Raw genomic sequence first — 23,737 nt, forward strand, 5'->3', positions numbered from 1 at the left:
TACTTGCGTGAGGTCCTGTGTCCGTTGTGTATTTCTGGGTGCTGTTGTTGGACCGGAACTCAGACCTGACATACAGAGCACCCACTCTGTCGGATTTAAGAGCCAGAGCCACCGTGGGTCCCGAGCTGAGCTGCATTTTTCCTTATGCCATTTGTGTACAATTAATCAAAAACATAAAAAATAAAAAATAAAAAATAAATTTAAAAATGAAATGATAAGAACATTATGATGAAGAACTAATGCCTGGGGAAAGGGTTGATTTTCCTATACTTTGTAACTTTCTGAACTCTGTAGGAATGTAGCTACATCACTTAATTGCTAGTACAAACTGTTGATTACTAAGCTATCTAAACTATCACCTCATTGGCTTAGTTCTTAGAAATATAGTTCTTAGGGAGATAAACTCAAGTCATCTTGAGTTACTGCTGCCTGGGGTGAAGGTCACTTTGTGATAACACTCCTAAGTGTTTTACTGTCTTTTTTCTACACCTGTGAACTACTTATCGTAAATTCTCTGTGTCTTTGGTTGTGCAGGCCAAGAATTCAAACCCACCAATGTTGTAATGGTTAAGAAATGATGCCCAACTTCCTATAAAAGCCCCGTGACCTCAGCCCTGGGCCCAGAACCTCAGAGCCCTAGCTCATCCAGGTCTGCAGTTCTCCAACCCTCTGTGTAAGAAAACTGCGGCTCAGTTCGGGTCCCAAGGCAGCTCAGACCCTTGAATCCAGGGGAACAAGCTCTCTGGGGTGCTCAGTCTGAATCACGGCCCCAATGAATGCACCCAGAAAACCACTCCAAACATGGGAACTCACACAAGAGATTTTATTAGGTGGACAACAGAGTGTCTGCTCTCAGGACTGGGAGAGAGAGAGAAAAAAAAAAAATGGCAGGAGAGCTTCTCTTAAGTAGTGGAATTTCGTGGGCTAACATTGATTGGGGCAATTGCTGACGATGAAGATTGCGGGTTAACGTTGGGACCAGTGGCTGGCTAGGATGTTCACAGACTGACGATCTGGGTTGTAAGATGAGAGGGAGAGGAATAGCAGCAGCAAAAGGGCGGGGGAGTGGTAATGATCGCAGCTTTATATTATACTCTTAGTCTCTGTTGGGTCTCTTGCTGAGCGTGATTTCCATCACATAAGCAGAGTGGAAATGTCCATTAAGTAAGAGTAGCTTCTTGGTATGCAACTTGAGTCTCTAGGTTTAATGTAATTGTCCAGTTTCTCAGGTCATTCCAGATTCCTGTGGTCAAAGTGTAGAGGTGACCAAATGTTATCTTCCAGGCAGCAACTAGAATCATGCCTAAACCCTGTTCCCAAATGGCCCCCCAACTCCAGTTTGAAAAGTTCTTTCTATGCTGCTTTGCTTATAATTTTTGTTTTATTTTCTCAGTGGCAATCTGTTCCAATAGCAATGGAAAACTAATATATCTATCTGCATAAAGAAGAGGTCGCAGAGTGTTCCCCAGGTGGCTTTCCACCTCTGCCTATAGAGAGAAGCAGCTGGGAAATCGCTTAGACAAAAGGGGAGGAAATGGCCCCTTTTGTCTAAATTTGCAACTAAAGTGGCCATTTTTACCAGTAAGCATAGTTTTTTGGTTTTCATATGTGTGCACACAAACATTCGGTTGCTGGGGATGGGTACAGATTCCTTTTTATTAAGGCATGGGAAAAAAGAAAGAAGGAAGAAAAACTTCTTTGGAATTGAATTTTCAAGTTCACAGGTTTCAGCTTCCTGTCAAACATCAAAATTGAATTTTGTTTCAAGGGATCCCATGCTTTGATTGGACCTGTTCCCACCCTGACAGCTGCAAAACCACTTAGGGAGAGACATCATTTGATTGTAAAAATGTCTTCCACCAAAGCAGCCTGCTCTTAGCATTCCATATCTTTGTTATTTAAATCGATCCAGTAGGCAGAGAGGAAGTATTTACTCAAGCTACTTTGCATACCAAAAGGATGGCAGCCTTGTTATTACCATAATAATATAGAATTGTTCTGCAAATATAAATGCAGTTGTGAATATAGCAGTATTTTCCATCTGAAAGGGTCATTTCATACCCCCAGTTAATATGGAACTCATTAGACTTCCAGGGAAGACAGAAGTTGCTTCTTATAAGAAACATGTTTTACCAAAAATATTAGGAGACTATTCCCTAAAAGTTTTGAATATAATAAGGAATCCCACTTTTATGTATAATTATAATGCAGCAAAAGATATATAATGAAAAATAGTAGCTTGGGCACAATTGACAATAATGAGCCCCTATTTTGAGTTAGAATGTGAAATGTGAGAGAAAAAAACTAGTGGCCACAGGCAACCATAAAAGGTCCTGGGTTGTTTTGTTTTGTTTTAATTTACAGGAATAATTAGGAGCTCCTTGTAAATGGGTTTAAGGGTGATCAGATGTAAAATCTGGGAATTTGCAGTGCTTCTTTCAGTTAAAGACAAAATTACTATAATCTAGTTTGGCACGTCTGATAGACTATTTGTGTCTGGAATTGGGTACCAGCCTGGAACAAAAATGGTGGAGAATGCTCAGCCCTATCATGTGGGCAGGTTGTACTTGTAGCCAGAGCATAGGAAGTGACCTACGGAAAAGGGAAGTGAGATAGAGACAGCCAGACACATCGTAGCTCAACTCTGTCTTGGAATATGATTTGAACAAGCAACAATTTGATTGGTTGAGACCCAGCTGCTTATTACAAGAGTAGGTTGCAGCTTGTGTATATATCAAGTTAGGTTGTAGTTCACTTTTGGAACTTACAAAGCTGCTCTCCCCACCCTTTCCGTTGCAGCCATTTCCCCGCATTCCAACTACTGTCAGTCTGTGAACATCCTAGCTAGCTATTGGTTCATCAGTCAGCTTGCAAGTATACTTCTCCATTATTGGTCCACCGTTAGCCCGGCGGAATTCAACTGCTTCTCGGTAGCTACCCTGCCATCTTTTCTCTTGCTTTTCTCTCCTACACACTGGTCATTATCTCCTCCTCGCTTTTCACACTCTTTCTTGCACGCAGTCTTTCTCTTTCCCTTTCTTTTTATCTCATTTTCTCCCTTATCCTGCAGGGAGACACTCTGTTTGCTTAATAAACTCCCTTATGTGATTTACCATGTCCAGCATGGTTTTCGTGGGATTCCTTACAACTTTATACAGAGAATGAAAGAATGGACATTTTTTTAAGCTGTTTTATCTCAACTCCCTAAGGTCTCCCTCCCATTGTCTCAACTCTCTAAGGTCACCCTCCCAGTAATGGGAACAAAGCCCCTAAAGCTGTTCCAAGAAACAGCCCCAAACAGAGAGTAAAAGAGTAAATTGAGCCAGATAGCTAGATAGTGCTCAAACAGTAGGATTACCAGAAACAATGGACCAGAATCTACACCCTGCTGTAAAACATTGTAAAACATGTTGTATGTTATCACACAACTCAGACCCCCTTTGGAATTTCCCGGCAGCTTTGTTCCCCCATTTTTTTCTTTTTTTTCCCCTTTTTTTCCTTTTCATGTGCGACCCCTCCCGATGTGTAGTCTCTGCCTTTATAAACCTACAAGATTTTCTGCTAGGGACGCAACTCCTGGAGTGGGGTCCCAGCGCGCTGGAATAAACACCTCTTGCGGTTTGCATCAAGTGACGCCTCCTGCGGTTGATTGGGGTTGCCGTCGATCCATGGGACAGAGTTGGGGTTTCCTTTTTGGGGGCCTTACATTTGGGGGCTCGTCTGGGATAAGATGTCCCCCCCTCATCTGCGGAGTCGACCTTGGAGGTAAGAAGGGGTACCCCAAAGTTGTCTGTCTTTGCCTTGTGTTTTGTTAGTCGGTCTGGTTCTGTGAGCGCGCTTTCGGTTTCGGTGTCAACCGTTCGGTGACTCGTGAGAGTGGCCAAACAGTGGTCAGTAGACGTGCCCAGAGGGCCACAGGTTGCAGCCCTGGGGGACGCCCTAAGGGTGGAGGAGAGCCAGGGACGCCTGGTAGTCTCCGTCGGTAAGGGCGCTGATGGGGTTCAATTGGCGGATCAGAGATTGGCGCCCGTCTGGTTCTGGTTCTGTTGTGTGTTTGTGGCGGAGGTGGAGGAAGGGTTGGAACAACTGTGGGGTTCTCGGCCCGAGCTACTCTCGGGTGGACCCCAAAGATTCCTTCTCTGGACTCCCCCTCCCGACAGCCCTGAAGGGTAACTTAGCAAAGTAGCTTCAGTCTCAAAAGTAATGAAAAAATAAGATCTCATAATTTTCTTTAACATCCAACCTGTCCTGATGAGATGGCTAAAATGCCTTAGACACAAAGTTTCTGTTAAGACCTGTTAGATCCTTCCAGATCTCAGTCAAGGCTTACATTGAAATATAAATAAAAGAAGCCTAAAGGCTCAGTAGGAGACCGGTCTCAAACCCAGGGAAAGAAAAGGTAAAAAGAGTCTTTAAAACTCTAGCAAAGTAAATGCTATATTTTTAATTATATGTTTTTTTGAGCTCATGATTTTTTGATTAGTTCTATTTTTATTCAACTAGAGTTTTTGAACATCTGTTACATTGCAATGGAGATTCACCTATAAAGTTACAAGGCCTTGATTTTGTGTTATTTGTATGTTGTGCTGTCTAATGTCATGTTTTGTCTGTATCAAAACTGAGCGCTTCTAAAATTAAGATTTAAAAATGGATCCAGATACTTTTAATTCATGTGATTTAAAAAGGTTCAAATTGGGTAAACTAATAAAAGCAAAATGTCTTTGAAAATAACTCACAAATCTCCAGGTGGTCAAGCTAATAAAATATTGATGTTAATAAAGTGTCTAATATCAATTGTTTCTAGGACTTTTCTTCAACAGGAAAGAGACAGCAAATACTGTACAGGACACTTGTCTGATATCTTGGTTTTTACAGAATAAGTGAATTAGAGTTAACATGTATGGGATTACTCTAATGTGTTTGTAGAGACATCTGATTAATTTACAAAATTAAAATGCTAATTGATAAATAACATCGAGTACTTTTAACTCCTTAAATTCCATGAGGTATCATACTTAAACATTATTGGTGTTTTCATAGGTTGGTAAATAAAAGGGTTTAAACTTGCTTTGTGTCATCACTTAGGTAAAAACAAGGTTACTAAGAGTTATGTCCTAACAAGTGCAATTCTATATACAAAGGGTCCCAAAAGTTTCAACTGTGTTTCAATTAGAGTGCTATAAACAACAGAATATTTAATCTTATTAAAATAGAGTAATTTATCTAAATTCAGAAATTTCATAAGAGTTGTTTCGGAATGTGAACAAAAAGGGGTCAACAAATAGGAAAGAGAAAATAAAAGGTTCTGGGTATGGAAATATATTTAGTAAAAGGAAAAAGGAAACGTTTCTGGGTAAGAAAGTGCTTGTGTGATGAAATACATGAGGGTCTAAGTAAGTGCTAAGAAAGTCTGTGTAAGTAAAGGGCAAGTTTCAACAAGTTTGTGTGTAACTAAGTTGGTTTAATGTATGTGAGACTGCTAAAACTATTTAAGGTTTTTCCTAAGGTGAAATACTAACGTTCTGATATAAACCAAAGTTTAATCTATGGTAAAATGACATGGTAAAATGACAAGGATTTGAAACACTAATTTACTCTTAACTTGGTGTCTATTAAGGTTTTTCCTTAGAACAATTAGTCTTAAAAATTGGGGTGTATACAATTATGGTTAAACAACTGTTATATTGTACTATATTACAGAGTCTACATTTTTCTTTAAAAACTCAATTTGGTAAGATAAAAGTGTCAAGGTAATTGTGAAATGGTCACTAGTTGTATATTAAATGTGTTCATATTTTTCAGGACCACAAGTTTTTAAAGCAGGGAATTTATCAAGCTGCTGTTTTCCAGATTAAACTTGTCTGTAATGGTAAAATTAAACTTATAAAGAGTAAATTTTATTGGGGATTTATTTCTATCATTTAATGTTCTATTATAGGACCTGCTATCAATAGGGTATGTGTAAAATTTGTTACTTTTTACACTGGGATAAAGAATTTCAAATGTAAATGTATTTCTAAATATTAGAGTCTGATTTGTTTAAAGGTTAATATTGTGTAAGATGAGAGAAACATGAAAACATTTTGCCACTTTATCACAAAAGGAAAGTTAAAAGCTCTCTCAGCCTTTCTTTGATTCATGTATTAGATACTATGTTAAATTGTGTTAATTATAAAGTTTATATAGACTCAATTAACAGTATATGTAAACTACTTAATGATATTTGAGGAAGAAGCAAAGATCAACATCAGAATTAGAACACTTAAGATCTGTAAAGAGCCCTGCCTTACCTGAGATAAGGCTCAGCCTCCCACCTTACTGCATGTTAGAGTGACTCCAAAATAAGTCAGACTTCAGCTTATTTAAAGTTATAGTCAAAAGATTGGTTCTTGTTGTAAAAGTACTGTGATCTCAAATAGGGGATAGAATGTAGTTCTCAATCGAAATTCAAGATAGCTATTATACAAGCTGAATATATTTTTACTCTTGCTAATTTCATTTTGTAAAACTGTTACCTGTTAATGTTTTGCAGAAGTAGCTGCTTCAAGAACACACAACCTAGGTAACTTGTGATAATAAGCCATCACCTATAGAATAGATAGTGGTAACTTCCAGTACTAATGCAGACTCCAGTTAGATAAAAGGGTAAATAACTGTAAAGTTATGGACATTAAAGTTAAAGCCCAGTACTCTTACTTTATGACTGGTGAGACTGGCTTGCTGGATAATTAAGATCAAACTTAGAAATTGGAGTTAAATACAGAGGTCAAGAAAAGTCCATATTTGGGTCTTGCCCTCAACGTCAGCCTGAACCCAGGGAATAAGAGAACTTCTCTAAGGAGCGTTGCAACTCTGGGTCACACACCTCTGATCAAGGAGATTGTTGAGACTAGAGGATGAAAAATCACCCAGTGCATCTGCTGCAGAGAAGGGTCATGCAAAAAGGGAAACACCCCTTGATGCTTCTAAAGGAAGTCACCTCATCAAGAGACCCCGCCTAATCAAAGTCACTGGTGGAGCTAAGGAGCCGCTCTTAAGTTCTGTACGAGTGACCCCTGTGGGAACTCAGCTGACTCTTTAACAAGACAGGAACCAGGTCAATTTGACCAGCTTTATCTTAGATGCCCAGCAAAACAGTTAAAACCAAAATATAGCCATTCTTGGGCATTTAAAGGAAATAATAGTTAAATGTAACTTAAGATGTACACTTGTATTAGCCCACTAGAATAAAGACTGGAAGCTACAAATGAGAGAAAGATTCTTCAGCAAATGTGCCTGATAACTATCAAGAGAAACTGCCAGAGTCAGAAGTTTTTAGTCAGTTTAAGGCCTGCAGACCTTCCTAAGCTACACAGGTAGACTTAATCTATGTTTGCTAGTATGATTATCTATTCCTAAGTAACAGAAGTATAGAGATCTCTAGTAAACACAGGTTATACCAATAAAGGGATATTTTACAAACTCAGATGACATTAAGTAGCTTAACTATATTTTCTGGGGACATCTATGACATTAAGAGTTAAATGTTGTGTTTACATTCCTGATAACCTGGAAATGTTAAAGTCCCCAAATAAAGGCCTTGTCCTCTCCAGCCTTTGCTAGGCCTAGTTATGGGAACAATTTCTCAGTTCTTCCACCTCCTGGTGAGAGATTAACTTCTGTCATTTTCTTGATACTCAGTGGCATGTTTCAGATGCTGCAACATTTACTTTGTACTAATCTCATTTCAGTACTCATGTCTTTTTGTTCTTCTATCATAGAAGCAGCCACCCCCAGATGACTTTACAACCTGCTCTTCCCCAACCAGGCTTCTTCCTGGGACCCCTCGATTGACACGATTTTTTAAAAAAAAGAACTCCAAACTGCTTGCCCCTTGCTGCCCCCATTCAGCTTCGAAGCAGCCAGAACGACCCATGCCCGTTTTCATTTCCTTAAGAAGCAGTTAGGGGTTCCTACAGCTAAAGGGGGGAATGAAGCCAGAATTAAGGACAGGTAGTGTAGAAATAGGGAATCGGGTCAATTGAGGAAATGAAGCCATAAAGCCATCTGCCTCTGGAAGTTGGAGACTGCCCCTGGAAGAATGAAATGTTGAGGATCTCCAGAGGCCATTGATTACCAAATTTACCTGTCTTTATCAAGGACTGTTTATCAAGGACTGCAAACAAGGGGCTGCTAATTGGTGGCCCGTCCCCTGGGCCCTTGCCTGCCTGAAAAGTGGATGGCATCACCACCTGGATTCACGCTTTGCATGTCAAGCCTGCACCACCACCAGACCCAACGTGGAAAGTGGAAAAATTGGACAACCCCCTTCAGCTCCACATCCACCATGTTCCTGCTCCTGTTGACACACCTCCCGCCGATAAGTAGTCCCAACCCTTATGCCCCCAACGACTAACATGGCAGGTCCTCTCCCAGACTGGAGATATAATATGGAGCACCACCAGGGAGAAACCCCTTTGGGCTTGGTGGCCTTCCCTAACCCCAGACATCTGCACCTTAGTAGCTGGGTTAAATAATTGGGACATCCCTACCCTGACTTCTGAGGAGGCCCATAGACATTGGCCAACATCACCCAGGCCTTTCGGGGGAACAGAATACCACCTAGTTGAAGGGTACAACCCAGGATGTAACTACCCATGCTCCCGTGACAATCTAAAACAGACCCCTTTCTATGTCTGCCCCCGGGATTGGAGGTCACAGAATATGGCAAGGACATGCGGAGGTATAGACCATTATTATTGCTCTGCATGAGGATATGAAACTATTGGCAACACTTATTGGAGCTCCACCTCCTCCTGGGATTTAATAACTGTACAGCAAATTCTTACGGCAGCCAAATGTAACAAGGGTGGTGTAACCCTCTGAACATCTCCTTCGTGGAGTCACCTTCATCAGGGAGAGAGTAAGTGCTGTACAGGTACTAATGCTCAGGCAATAATATCAGTCCCTCCGCCAAGGAAATAACTTGGGAGAAGATTATATAGAGACAGAAATTCCATGATTAGAACTTTCCGAAAAGAAAATGGGGAAATGAAAGAATGGACATTTTTTTAAGCTGTTTTATCTCAACTCCCTAAGGTCACCCTCCCATTGTCTCAACTCCCTAAGGTCTCCCTCCCAGTAATGGGAACAAAGCCCCTAAAGCTGTTCCAAGAAACAGCCCCAAACAGAGAGTAAAAGAGTAAATTGAGCCAGATAGCTAGATAGTGCTCAAACAGTAGTATTACCAGAAACTATTGACCAGAATCTACGCCCTGTTGTAAAACATTGTAAAACATGTTGTATGTTATCACACAATTCAGACCCCCTTTGGAATTTCCCGGCAGCTTTGTTCCCCCATTTTTTTCTTTTTCTTTTTCCCTTTTTCTCCCTTTCATGTGCGACCCCTCCCGATGTATGGTCTCTGCCTTTATAAACCTACAAGATTTTCTGCTAGGGACTCGACTCCTCGAGTGGGGTCCCAGCGCGCTGGAATAAACACCTCTTGTGGTTTGCATCAAGTGACGCCTCCTGCGGTTGATTGGGGTTGCCGTCAATCCATGGGACAGAGTTGGGGTTTCCTTTTGGGGGGCCTTACAAGAAAACTTGAGACCGAACTTAAAATATTGTGTAGAGTCAGGTTTAGAACCAAAGTTCATATTTATAAGTCTATGTTCTACCCAACTGTTGGAGAGAATGAGTTAGAGGTATAAAATACTGAAGGAGGGAGATATAGGAGATGAAATTTCAAGAACTATTTGGAGGAATAATTTTAGAGAGGAATAAGAAAGTGAAAAAACAAAGACTGAGTCATAGTGTCACCAGAGTTCTAGACAGGAGGTTTGACTCTGTGGGTTCCTACAAATCAGGTCCTGCCACTCTCCCCAAAATCTAATCAGAGAAGGTAAGAGCGAGAATCAGGAAAGGAGTTAAATCAATATAGCCATATTGAGTAGGCAAAGTGAGTCAAATGTCTCAGCCAGCTTCACGGTGTTAACAGGGATAGGTAGGAGTTCAGGGACACCAAGATGCTGGAGGCAGGGTATTAGAAAAAAGCCTTTGGATGACAAGACAGGGAGAGGAGTCCTGTCCCTATTTACAATAAATCCCATTACCATGACAACTCTCACAACTGAGGACTTATCACCAGGACAACTCCCCCAACAGGTTCAAATTTTAAAATGACTAATGGGTATAAAATGGGCAGTATTCTTATTAGGTTTTCTAAAGTAATCAATGTGGGGATTGGAAAATATTCTAATCAGGTATCATAAGGTGACAGATGGGAGCAAATGGGTTGAGGTCTTCAATTAAGTCCATATAGGGAAGAGAACCCCACCAGTTCAGGATATAAGACCCTAATTCCTGACATTGAGGCTTTGAGCCTCTCTCTCTCTCTCTCTCTCTCTCTCTCTCTCTCTCTCTCTCTCTCCCTCCCTCCCTCCCTCCCTCTCTTTCTCTCTTGTTCCCCACTCACTCCACTCTACCTAATGGAGTGCTATCTTCACCTTCAGTAAATCTGTACTTTTATGTTACTTCTGTGTGTTTTACTCAATTCTTTGTTCATTACACCAAGGGCCTGGACTTTAACTGGACATCCAAAAGTAAAAACATGAAGTTGAGGTTTAAATATAGGAAGAATTAGGGCAGGGGGCAAGAGGCATGCAAATTAAACAGAGTTGGGTGAGCTGTGTCCAGTTAATCATTGTAAGAACCCAAAAACCACTCTGGATGCGGGAACTCACATGAGAGAGTTTATTAAGCAAACAGGCAGAGTGTCTCCCTGCAGGGTAAGAGAGAAAGTGTGCGCAAGAGAGAGTGAAAGCCAGGAGGAGAGAGAGAGAGAATGGCAGGGGAGCCATTCTTAAGCAGTGGAATTTCTCGAGCTAATAACAACGGACCAATAATGGAGACAGATACTTGCAAGCTGACTGATGAACCAATAGCTAGCTAGGATGTTCACAGACTGACAAGCTAGGTTGTAAGTTGGGATGCGGGGAAATGACTGCATCATAAAGGGCGGGGGAGCAGCTTTATATTATATTATAATCATCATCTCAGTTCTGACTCTGAGAGGTGACTCTGAAGAAGTCCTTGTCACTTGAGGGGGAAATCCCCACTTGCTGATCAGGATGTCTGTCTCTCATACCTGTGATCCTGGAAGGGGGTGATTCAGTTCCCTTGAGCTTAGGGGTACTGCCTCATTGTGGAATGAGGTGCCTACGAGACTCCACTACTCTGGGAATATGAAGGGCAATGACTAGTGACTTCCGAGCACCAATCCAGGGCTCTGAAACAGGATGCAATAAAAGCTGACAGTCGAATGTCCCTGCAAATCACGCCTTAGTCTTGAAGGGGGATGAAATGGGTTAGGTAAATTTCGAGCTAATGATCTTGAAAGAATGGATATTTTTTTAAGCTGTCTGTTTTATCTCAACTCCCTAAGGTCTCCCTCCCAGTGACGGGAACAAAGCCCTTAAAGCTGTTCCAGGAATCAGCCCCAAACAGGGAGTAAAAGGGTAAATTGAGCCAGATAGCCAGATAGTGCTCAAACAGTAGGATTACCAGAAACTATTGACCAGAATCTACACCCTGTTGTAAAACATTGTGAAACATGTTGTCAGCAAACCCAGACCCCCTTTGAAATTTCCCGGCAGCTTTGTTCCCCTTTCCCTTTCATGTGCAACCCCTTCCGATGTGTGGTCTCTGCCTTTATAAACCTACAAGATTTTCCGCTAGGGACTCGACTCCTGGACTCCTGCGTGAGTCATGAGTCGGGTCCCAGCGCGCTGGAATAAACACCTCTTGCGGTTTGCATCAAGTGACGCCTCCTGCGGTTGATTGGGGTTGCTGTCGATCCATGGGACAGAGTTGGGGTTTCCTTTTTGGGGGCCTTACAATCCTTGTGTTACCTGTTTTTATCTGAAAAGTCCTTAAATGATTAACATATCTATGGGTAGAACTGAGCAGATCACAAATTTTAAGGTAATGAAGGAGACATGTACAGAATAAAGGCAGAGATGTCAAGCTTTACTCTGGGTTTACTCTGCAGGTCCAAGTGAAGAGTCAGTGCTTTTAGCAAAGCAGCTTTTCTAAGTCCCTGGTTAAAGAGCAAAGGAAGATAAAAATAAAGAGGAAAAGAAAGAGAAGATGAATGCAGAAAGTAGGGAAGAAGCCAGTAGCCAACTTTCACCTTCCTTTTAGTTTGCAGAATTCCCACCAGGGCAGGGACCCCAACCCAGCAAAGTCTCTGTCCAGCCAGGCTCCAAAGGATGGTGCCTCAAAGCTTGCTCTGTCACGGTCTTGTCAGGCAGATTGAACGGAGCCTAAAGATGCTGGGAGAAATTCACACACAATGGGGGCAGTGACTGGACTCATTCCTTAGGAAAAGGTCTAGCGTTCCTCACCCCCTCACCCTGAAACTAGTCAATGTACAGGAACAGGAGACCTCCTAGCCTGCACTTTTCTGGTCTGTGAGTAAATAGTGGTGGGAGGGAGGGTCATATTGAAGCCTGAATTAAGGACAGGTAGTTAGTGTAGAAATAGGGGATCTGGTCAAATCAAGGAAATGAAGCCATGAAGCCATCTGCCTCTGGAAGCTGGAGACTGCCCCTGGAAGAATGGAATGTCAAGGATCTCCGGAGCCCATTGATTCCCAAATTTACCTGCCTTCATCAAGGACTGCAAGCATGGAGCTGCTAATTTATGCCCCCTGGGCCCTTACCTGCCTGAATCACCTTGGCCCTCCTACTGCCCATGGCTTCTCACTTAATGCAAAACCAGGCCTAGTCACCTAGGCAGGAAAGAGAGATAAGGGGGAGAGAACTGGAGAACAAAAGAGAATTTAACCTATAAAAGATGTAGGGTGCGCTCACTTCTGGGGACTTTAGAACATCAGCCATGGCCCCCTTCTTCCTACCGGGAGAAGTCTGTATTATTACCTTTAAATAAAACCTGCTTAATATGCTTGCCTTGGCATGCTTCTCTAGTGTTCTATCTTCAACATTAGAAGGAGCAGAACTCGTCACTGTTAAATGGTGGTATCAATATGTACCCCATCATCAGTTTAGGTCCATGTGAAGAAGCTGGGGTGTCCCATGTGCTCAGTATTCCACAAACACATGTTGTTTTTACAAGGAAAGTATAAAACGATTCCTGAACTGGGATCATCGGCAAGACACAATGTGATCACAAAGACCTGAAAAATAGCACCCTTTCCTTGGAAAGCTTGGATATTTTGACCTTCTTGTCTTTTCTCCAAACTTCGAATATCTCTTCTTTGAGCTGGTAAGCCCTGTGGGTAGCTTCCACCCATGCCATGGGGAAGCCATGGGGGAATATAAAGCACCAGGGCTAGGGATACAGCCCACACCTATCATGCCTTGTCCGACATTCATCAAAGTATTCAAAGCTTGACTTTCAGTTTTTTCCAGCTATAAAACAGGAATCATGTTTTACACAATTGACAGTGCAGTCCAGATAATTTAATGAAAAAATACACATGAACTGCCCTACGTACTGTTGCGCCCAGTGGCTCGAGACCCCACAAAGACCACCAGAGACCACAATCAATGCAAGCAACAAAGAGTCATTTATTAGCAAGCTCGAGCCTGATCCTCCACGCACTCGGTAACCGGTGATGCTAAGAGGCCCTGAGCCCATGTTTAGCAGGGTTTTTATAATGAAAGGCAATCAGTTTTACAGTGCTCTTTTTGATGGGCTAACGTATGAAATTGTATACAAAGCATGTCATTTTAAGTTGTGGGTCACCCTGACCTCCGAGAGGAGGGTCGTCATTATCTTTAAGTTTGCTTTTGTGCCAGCAAGGTTTGCTTTGGGGTCAGCCACCTGGCCTTTACAGATAAGATAAGAGAAGAAAATTCTTTCAGCTTTTATGAGGGGTTGAGGGCAGTTTGGGAAGAGCCTTGTATTTGTATTTACACAGGTGCGGGCTTTTTCTATCTTTACAGTACAACCACAGTAAACTTATACATAGGATACAGTTATGGTATACATTAGTTTCTTGCCGCTGCTATAACAAATATTGCAAACTTAAGAGGTTTAAAACAACAAAAATGTTGTTATCTTTGAGTTCTGGAAGTCAGAAGTCTGACATGAAGTCTTGTGAAATTCCTCAAAATTGGATGGAGAATTCTAGTGGAGAAACTGGAATAACTCACATTGATAATTGAAAGGAGGCAAGGACAAGGTAATTAGAGGCAAAAGAAAAAACTAGTGAATTAAAACATTGTCACTAAAAATGTGAGCCGGATGCAGTGGTGCACGCCTGTAATCCCATAACTCAGGAGGCTGAGGCAAGAGGAGGAACCTCAAGCACGCTGGCAGGAGGTGGGGGAGGGGGAGGTGTGTAGGTGGGACGAGGGAGGGCAGCTCCAAAGGCGAGGTGGTGGCTTCCAGACTGGAACGACGAGGTAGCTGAAAAACTTTGGCCACTTGAAGAGTCTACCCCCCAATTCCCATCTCTTCCTGACCCTCTGGGGTTTTCCCGATGAGTCCACGGATACCTCCACATCTTTACCTCCTGCACCCACCTCCCTGATCTGCAGCCCAGCCCACAAACAATCCAGATGGACTTTCCTCAGCATAGCTCATCCTTGCTGGAATCCCTGAACAACCACATGCTAGAGGAAAAGTTCTGTGGTGTGTCGCTTCTGGTGCAGGGCCGGGAACTCAGGGAGCACAAAGCAGTGTCAGCTGTGTAAGGCCCCCAAAAAGGAAACCCCAACTCTGTCCCATGGATCGATGGCAACCCCAATCAACCGCAGGAGGCATCACTTGATGCAAACCGCAAGAGGTGTTTATTCCAGCGCGCTGGGACCCAACTCGAGGAGTCAAGTCCCTAACAGAATATCTTGTAGGTTTATAAAGGCAGAGACTACACATCGGGAGGGGTCGCACATGAAAGGGAAAAGGGGAACAAAGCTGCCGGGAAATTTCAAAGGGGGTCTGGGTTTGCTGATAACATACAACATGTTTTACAATGTTTTACAACAGGGCACAGATTCTGGTTAATAGTTTCTGGTAATCCCACTATTTGAGCACTATCAAGCTATCTGGCTCAATTTACTCTTTTATTCTCTGTTTGGGGCTGTTTCTTGGAACAGCTTTAGGGGCTTTGTTCCCATTACTGGGAGGGTGACCTTAGGGAGTTGAGACAATGGGAGGGAGACCTTAGGGAGTTAAGATAACTGGGAGGGTGACCTCAGACAGCTTTAAAAAATGTCCATTCTTTCAGCCGCAGCTTCTTACTTCCACGACAAGCGGCTTCTGGGGGATGCACCGCGTATCACCTGCCAAGTGTCACTGAAGTTGCTGCCTTTGAGGGGCTGCTTCAGCTCATTTATCCAGGGTGCCTTCGCCTGCTTCTGGATGTGTTAGGCCCCAAAAAGGAAACCCCAACTCTGTCCCATGGATTGACAGCAACCCCAATCAACCGCAGGAGGCATCACTTGATGCAAACCACAAGAGGTGTTTATTCCAGCGCCCTGGGACCCAACTCAAGGAGTCGAGTCCCTAGCAGAAAATCTTGTAGGCTTATAAAGGCAGAGACCACACATCGGGAGGGGTCGCACATGAAAGGGAAAGGGGAACAAAGCTGCCGGGAAATTTCAAAGGGGGTCTGGGTTTGCTGATAACGTACAACATGTTTCACAATGTTTTACAACAGGGCGTAGATTCTGGTCAATAGTTTCTGGTAATCCTACTGTTTGAGCACTATCAGGCTATCTGGCTCAATTTACCCTTTTACTCCCTGTTTGGGGCTGATTCCTGGAACAGCTTTAAGGGCTTTGTTCCCGTCACTGGGAGGGAGACCTTAGGGAGATGAGATAAAACAGACAGCTTAAAAAAAGTCCATTCTTTCTTTTCCCCATTTTCTTTTCTGGCAAGTTCTAATCATGGAACTTCTGTCTCTTCATTCCCCCTTTAGCTTTAGGAACCCATAACTGCTTGTTAAGGAAATGAAAAGGGGCGTCGGTCGTTCTGGCTGCTTCAAAGCTGAATGGGGGCAGTGAGGGGCAAGCAGTTTGGAGTTCCTTCTTTTTAAAAAATCGGGTCAATCGAGGGGTCCCAGGAAGAAGCCTGGTTGGGGAAGAGCAGGTTGTAAAGTCATCTGGGGGTGGCTGCTTCTATGATAGAAGAACAAATGGACATGAGTACTGAAATGAGATTAGTACAAAGTAAATGTTGCAGCATCTGAAACATGCCACTGAGTATCATGAAAATGACAGAAGTTAACCTCTCACCAGGAGGTAAAAGTGTAAGGCCCCCAAAAAGGAAACCCCAACTCTGTCCCATGGATCGACGGCAACCCCAATCAATCGCAGGAGGCGTCACTTGATGCAAACCGCAAGAGGTGTTTATTACAGCGTGCTGGGACCCGACTCGAGGATTCAAGTCCCTAGCAGAAAATCTTGCAGGCTTATAAAGGTTTACACATCTGGAGGGGTCGCACATGAAAGGGAAAAGGGGAACAAATTGCCGGTAAATTTCAAAGGGGGTCTGAGTTTGCTGATAACATACAACATGTTTCACAATGTTTTACAACAGGGCATAGATTCTGGTCAATAGTTTCTGGTAATCCTACTGTTTGAGCACTATCTGGCTATCTGGCTCAATTTACCCTTTTACTCCCCATTTGGGGCTGATTCCTGGAACAGCTTTAAGGGCTTTGTTCCCGTCACTGGGAGGGAGACCTTAGGGAGTTGAGATAACTGGGAGGGAGACCTTAGGGAGTTGAGATAAACAGCTTAAAAAAATGTCCATTCTTTCATTTCCCCATTTTCTTTTCTGGTAAGATCTAATCATGGAACTTCTGTCTCTATATACTCTTCTCCAAAGCTATTTCCTTGGCGGAGGGACTGGTATTGTTGCCTGAGCATTAGTACCTGTACGGCACTTACTCTTTCCCTGATGAAGGTGACTAGGCGATTTCAGGCAGGCAAGAGCCCAGGGGGCAGGCCACCAATTAGCAGCCCCTTGTTTGCAGTCCTTGATAAACAGTCCTTGATAAAGGCAGGTAAATTTGGTAATCAATGGCCTCTGGAGATCCTCGACATTTCATTCTTCCAGGGGCAGTCTCCAACTTCCAGAGGCAGATGGCTTCATGGCTTCATTTGCTCGAATTGACCCGATCCCCTATTTCTACACTAACTACCTGTTCCCAATTCTGGCTTCATTCCCCCTTTAGTTTTAGGAACCCATAACTGCTTGTTAAGGAAATGAAAAGGGAAGTCGGTCATTCTGGCTGCTTCGAAGCTGAATGGGGGCAGCGAGGGGCAAGCAGTTTGGAGTTCCCTTTTTTAAAAAAATCGTGTCAATCGAGGGGTCCCAGGAAGAAGACTGGTTGGGGAAGAGCAGGTTGTAAAGTCATCTGGGGGTGGTTGCTTCTATGATAGAAGAACAAATGGACATGAGTACTGAAATGAGATTAGTACAAAGTAAATGTTGCAGCATCTGAAACATGCCACTGAGTATCATGAAAATGACAGAAGTTAACCTCTCACCAGCAGGTGGAAGAACTGAGAAATTGTTCCCATAACTAGGCCTAGCAAAGGCTGGAGAGGACAAGGCCTTTATTTGGGGACTTTAACATTTCCAGGTTATCAGGAATGTAAACACAACATTTAACTCTTAATGTCATAGATGTCCCCAGAAAATATAGTTAAGCTACTTAATGTCATCTGAGTTTGTAAAATATCCCTTTATTGGTATAACCTGTGTTTACTAGAGATCTCTATACTTCTGTTACTTAGGAATAGATAATCATACTAGCAAACATAGATTAAGTCTACCTGTGTAGCTTAGGAAGGTCTGCAGGCCTTAAACTGACTAAAAACTTCTGACTCTGGCAGTTTCTCTTGATAGTTATCAGGCACATTTGCTGAAGAATCTTTCTCTCATTTGTAGCTTCCAGCCTTTATTCTAGTGGGCTAATACAAGTGTACATCTTAAGTTACATTTAACTATTATTTCCTTTAAATGCCCAAGAATGGCTATATTTTGGTTTTAACTGTTTTGCTGGGTATCTAAGATCAAGCTGGTCAAATTGACCTGGTTCCTGTCTTGTTAAAGAGTCAGCTGAGTTCCCACAGGGGTCACTCGTACAGAACTTAAGAGCGGCTCCTTAGCTCCACCAGTGACTTTGATTAGGCAGGGTCTCTTGATGAGGTGACTTCCTTTAGAAACATCAAGGGATGTTTCCCCTTTTCCATGACCCTCCTCTGCAGCAGATGCACTGGGTGATTTTTCATCCTCTAGTCTCAACAATCTCCTTGATCAGGAGGTTGTGTGACCCAGAGTTGCAACACTCCTTAGAGAAGTTCTCTTATTCCCTGGGTTCAGGCTGACGTTGAGGGCAAGACCAAAATATGGACCTTTCTTGACCTCTGTATTTAACTCCAATCTCTAAGTTTGATCTTAATTATCCAGCAAGCCAGTCTCACCAGTCATAAAGTAAGAGTACTGAGCTTTAACTTTAATGTCTATAACTTTACAGTTATTTACCTTTTTATCTAACTGGAGTCTGCATTAGTACTGGAAGTTACCACTATCTATTCTATAGGTGATGGCTTATTATCACAAGTTACCTAGGTTGTGTGTTCTTGAAGCAGCTACTTCTGCAAAACATTAACAGGTAACAGTTTTACAAAATGAAATTAGCAAGAGTAAAAATATATTCAGCTTGTATAATAGCTATCTTGAATTTTGACTGAGAACCACATTCTATCCCCTATTTGAGATCACAGTACTTTTACAACAAGAACCAATCTTTTGACTATATCTTTAAATAAGCTGAAGTCTGGCTTATTTTGGATCTATTCTACACACAGTGAGGTGGGAGGCAGAGCCTTATCTCAGGTAAGGTGTGGCTCTTTACAAATCTTAAGTGTTCTAATTCTGATGTTGACCTTTGCTTCTTTCTTAAGTGTCATTTTAAGAAGTTTACATATATTGTTTCCTGGGTCTGTATGAACCCTAGTTAAAACAATTTAGCATTATATCTAAAACATGAATTAAAGAAGGCCTGAGAGAGCTTTTAACTTTCCTTTTGTGTGATAAAATGTTTTCATGTTTCTTTCATGTTTCACAATATTAACCTTTAAACAAATTAGACTCTAATATTTAGAAATACATTTACATTTGAAATTCTTTATCTCAGTGTAAAAAGTAACATTTTACACATACCCTATTGATAGCAGGTCCTATAATAGAACATTAAATGATAGAAATAAATCCCCAATAAAATTTACTCTTTATAAGTTTAAGATTACCATTACAGACAAGTTTAATCTGGAGAACAGCAGAGCTTGATAAATTCTCTGCTTTAAAAACTTGTAGTCCTGAAAATATGAACACATTAAATATACAACTAGTGACCATTTCACAATTACCTTGACACTTTTATCTTACCAAATTGAGTTTTTAAAGAAAAATGTAGACTCTGTAACATAGTACAATAATCTAACAGTTGTATAACCATAATTGTATACACCCCAATTTTTAAGACTAATTGTTCTAAAGAATAAAACTTAATAAACACAAAGTTAAGAGTAAATTAGTGTTTCAAATCCTTGTCATTTTACCATGTCATTTTACCATATAGATTAAACTTTGGTTTATATCAGAACGTTAGTATTTCACCTTAGGAAAAACCTTAAATAGTTTTAGCTGTCTCACATACATATAACCAACTTAGTTACACACAAACTTGTTGAAACTTGCCCTTTACTTACACAGACTTTCTTAGCACTTACTTAGACCCTCATGTATTTCATCACACAAGCACTTTCTTACCCAGAAACATTTCCTTTTTCCTTTTACTAAATATATTTCCATACCCAGAACCTTTTATTTTCTCTTTCCTATTTGTTGACCCCTTTTTGTTCACATTCCGAAACAACTCTTATGAAATTTCTGAATTTAGATAAATTACTCTATTTTAATAAGATTAAATATTCTGTTGTTTATAGTACTCTAATTGAAACACAGTTGAAACTTTTGGCACCCTTTGTATATAGAATTGCACTTGTTAGGACATAACTCTTAGTAACCTTGTTTTTACCTAAGTGATGACACAAAGCAAGTTTAAACCCTTTTATTTACCAACCTATGAAAACACCAATAATGTTTAAGTATGATACCTCATGGAATTTAAGGAGTTAAAAGTACTCGATGTTATTTAACAATTAGCATTTTAACTTTGTAAATTAATCAGATGTCTCTACAAACACATTAGAGTAATCCCATGCATGCTAACTCTAATTCACTTATTCTGTAAAAACCAAGATATCAGACAAGTGTCCTGTACAGTATTTGCTGTCTCTTTCCTGTTGAAGAAAAGTCCTAGAAACAATTGATATTAGACACTTTATTAACATCAATATTTTATTAGCTTGACCACCTAGAGACTTGTGAGTTATTTTCAAAGACATTTTGCTTTTATTAGTTTACCCAATTTGAACCTTTTTAAATCACATGAATTAAAAGTATCTGGATCCATTTTTAAATCTTAATTTTAGGAGCGCTCAGTTTTGATACAGACAAAACATGACATCAGACAGCACAACATACAAATAACACAAAATCAAGGCCTTGTAACTTTATAGGTGAATCTCCATTGCAGTGTAACAGATGTTCAAAAACTCTAGTTGAATAAAAAGAGAACTGATCAAAAAAATCATGAGCTCAAAAAAAACATATAATTAAAAATATAGCATTTACTTTGCTGGAGTTTTAAAGACTCTTTTTACCTTTTCTTTCCCTGGGTTTGAGACCGGTCTCCTACTGAGCCTTTAGCCTTCTTTTATTTATATTTCAATGTAAGCCTTGACTGAGATCTGGAACGATCTAACAGGTTTTAACAGAAACTTTGTGTCTAAGTATTATAGCCATCTCATCAGGACAGGTTGGATGTTAAAATTATGAGACCTTATTTTTCATTACTTTTGAGACTGAAGCTACTTTGCTAAGTTACCCTTCAGGGCTGTTGGGAGGGGGAGTCCAGAGAAGGAACCTTTGGGGTCCACCCGAGAGTAGCCCAGGCCGAGAACCCCGCAGTTGTTCCAACCCTTCCTCCACCTCCGCCACAAACACACAACAGAACCAGAACCAGACGGGCGCCAATCTCTGATCCGCCAATTGAACCCCATCAGCGCCCTTACCGTTGGAGACTACCAGGCGTCCCTGGCTCTCCCCCACCCTTAGGGCGTCACCCAGGGATGCAACCTGTGGCCCCCCAGGCACGTCTACCGAACACTGTTCGGCCACTCTCACGAGTCACCCAACGGCTGCCACCAAAACCGAAAGCGCGCTCACAGAACCAGACCGACTAACAAAACACAAGACAAAGACAGACAACTTTGGGGTACCCCTTCTTACCTCCAAGGTCGACTCCACGGATGAGGGGGGGCTGTCTTATCCCGGACGAGCCCCCAAATATAAGGCCCCCAAAAAGGAAACCCCAACTCTGTCCCATGGATCAACGGCAACCCCAGTCAACCGCAGGAGGCGTCACTTGATGCAAACCGCTGGTGTTTATTCCAGCGCGCTGGGACCCAACTCGAGGAGTCGAGTCCCTAGCAGAACATCTTGTAGGTTTATAAAGGCAGAGACTACACATCGGAAGGGGTCGCACATGAAAGGGAAAGGGGAACAAAGCTGCCGGGAAATTTCAAAGGGGGTCTGGGTTTGCTGATAACATACAACATGTTTCACAATGTTTTACAACAGGGCGTAGATTCTGGTCAATAGTTTCTGGTAATCCTACTGTTTGAGCACTATCAGGCTATCTGGCTCAATTTACCCTTTTACTCCCTGTTTGGGGCTGATTCCTGGAACAGCTTTAAGGGCTTTGTTCCCGTCACTGGGAGGGAGACCTTAGGGAGTTGAGATAAAACAGACAGCTTAAAAAAATGTCCATTCTTTCAGACGCTCTCCCTGCCCATCTCCTTGTGACCAGTGGCCTTCAGATGTGGCAAGTAGTAGATCAGTGCTCAGAGATTCTTAGAGAACTAGAAAGTTCAGGTGGTGGGATTTCAGCTCGCGGAGCAGCCTCCTACCACGCACTTCTTTCCACCACGTCCTCTCCCAGAGGCAGGTGCATTCACTCTTCGCCTTTCCAGACCCCAGTGCAGTCCTCTGCTTCTACTGAGAGCCCAGTGGGAGGGGAGGAGAGTGAACTTAGAGAGGTGTTACAAATTCAGGTGAAGGAGGAGAAGGAGGAGGAGGAGGAGGACCAGGGATCAGCATCTACACTCTCTCAGACTTCTCAACCACAGAGAGTGTCGGGGTTCCCCGTACTCCTGGATCCCACCTAGTACCCATATCGTCTACTGCCTGCAGACTTCCTGAGAGTGAGAGTGCATCACTTGAACCTCCTGCCCACCTACTATACTACCCTCCAAAATCTTCTATATCAAGCAGGAACCCTTTGAGCCTAAGGAGGAGATATCAGGAAGTGGGACTCAGTCTGGAGGAAGAAAGAGGAGACCAAAGTGTTTCCTGGAGGAGACACTGAAGGGAACGAGGAGCTGAGGTTCTTACTGCCCTCAGGAGCAGGGGCAACATCTGGGGGAGAGAGTCCATCCTGGAAGCCAGTGGATCTTCATGGAAATGAAGTCCTGTCAGGGGTGGAGGACCGAGGGGAGCAAGGCAGGCTGTACCTGGGCCTGTGAAGCTAGGGGAGCACCCTGTGCAGATGGAAAATGCTTTGGTTGCTTGTGTGGAAAGCGGTTTGCAGTAAATCCAAAACAGGACAGGCACATCATGCTGACCTTCAGCCTGCCGCCTTTTGGCTGTGGCTTCTGCAACAAGCGCTTCAATTTGAAGCACCATCTGACCAAGAAGGTGAAGACCCAGGTTGGGGTCCTGCATGCCTGTCCCCATTGTGGCCGTGGGTTCAGTGTCCACGCCTGTTTCCTTCACCACCGAGACTTTTGCAAAGGTCAGGGTTGGGCCACTGCCCACTGGAATTACAAGTGACTGCTGAGGCCAGGCACTAAATTGTAGAACAAGATAGCCACTGTGCTGAGGCATACTTACCCTCCCTTCCCTAGTCCTGGATCTTGTAATCCTGCCAAGAGATTAGATATATTATGGACTCCGTATTATTGAGTATAGACCTCAACCTAGCAGATGCAGAAGCTCAGATTTCTCACCCCAGATTTTTATTAACCACTCTATAGAAAAGTGGTCTCTAGGCCACTTGATCACTTGCCCATCATGGACTTTCTTTTGGTAGTGTTGATACTGTTGAGGAAACCAAATTTCAGATTAGAAGAATATTAGTGAGAGACGAGTTAGAGCAAAATGAAACAATGATAAATGTTTCCTTTAGTTTCCTTGAGGAGGTAAAGGCACTGGTGTCCACCGAGGGATATGTTTGATTTGGAATGCTGGTAATTCAGAGACAAAGCTCTAAGCTTTCCTTTCTCATGTCATTACTGGGATGATGTGAGCAGAGTTCTTCTTATGTACTCCCCTCCACCTCCTACCTGCAGTGCTGGCGTGAAACCTCAGTCCTTCCACACGCTAGAGCAGTGCTCCACCACTGAGCGACACCCCAGCCTCTGTGGACTTTTTTACTGTCCCCTTCCAGAATCCCCTCAGCTTGTACCTTGCTTTCTCGCCAATGGACACCTCCCCGATGTCTTCTGTTAATGTAGGTGAGCACTTCAACAAGTTGGGCATTCCAGGTGTCTTTTCTAGAACACTCCTGAATAGAGGACCAATCCCCAGC

The 23,737-nt window shown here is 42.5% G+C and overlaps 1 pseudogene across 1 annotated transcript; it reads left to right on the forward strand.

The window, feature by feature from the left end:
• The first annotated feature begins 14,250 nt into the window (after window positions 1-14,250).
• Window positions 14,251-23,556, forward strand: LOC306643094 (zinc finger and BTB domain-containing protein 9-like; annotated as a pseudogene). The gene is made up of 4 exons: window positions 14,251-14,268; window positions 14,494-14,698; window positions 15,236-15,371; window positions 21,930-23,556. The product of its transcript is annotated as a zinc finger and BTB domain-containing protein 9-like (transcript).
• Window positions 23,557-23,737: the final 181 nt, after the last annotated feature.

This window comes from Sciurus vulgaris (assembly GCF_902686455.1).
Source record: "Sciurus vulgaris genome assembly, chromosome: 13".
In the NCBI taxonomy this organism is placed as follows: Eukaryota; Metazoa; Chordata; class Mammalia; order Rodentia; family Sciuridae; genus Sciurus; species Sciurus vulgaris.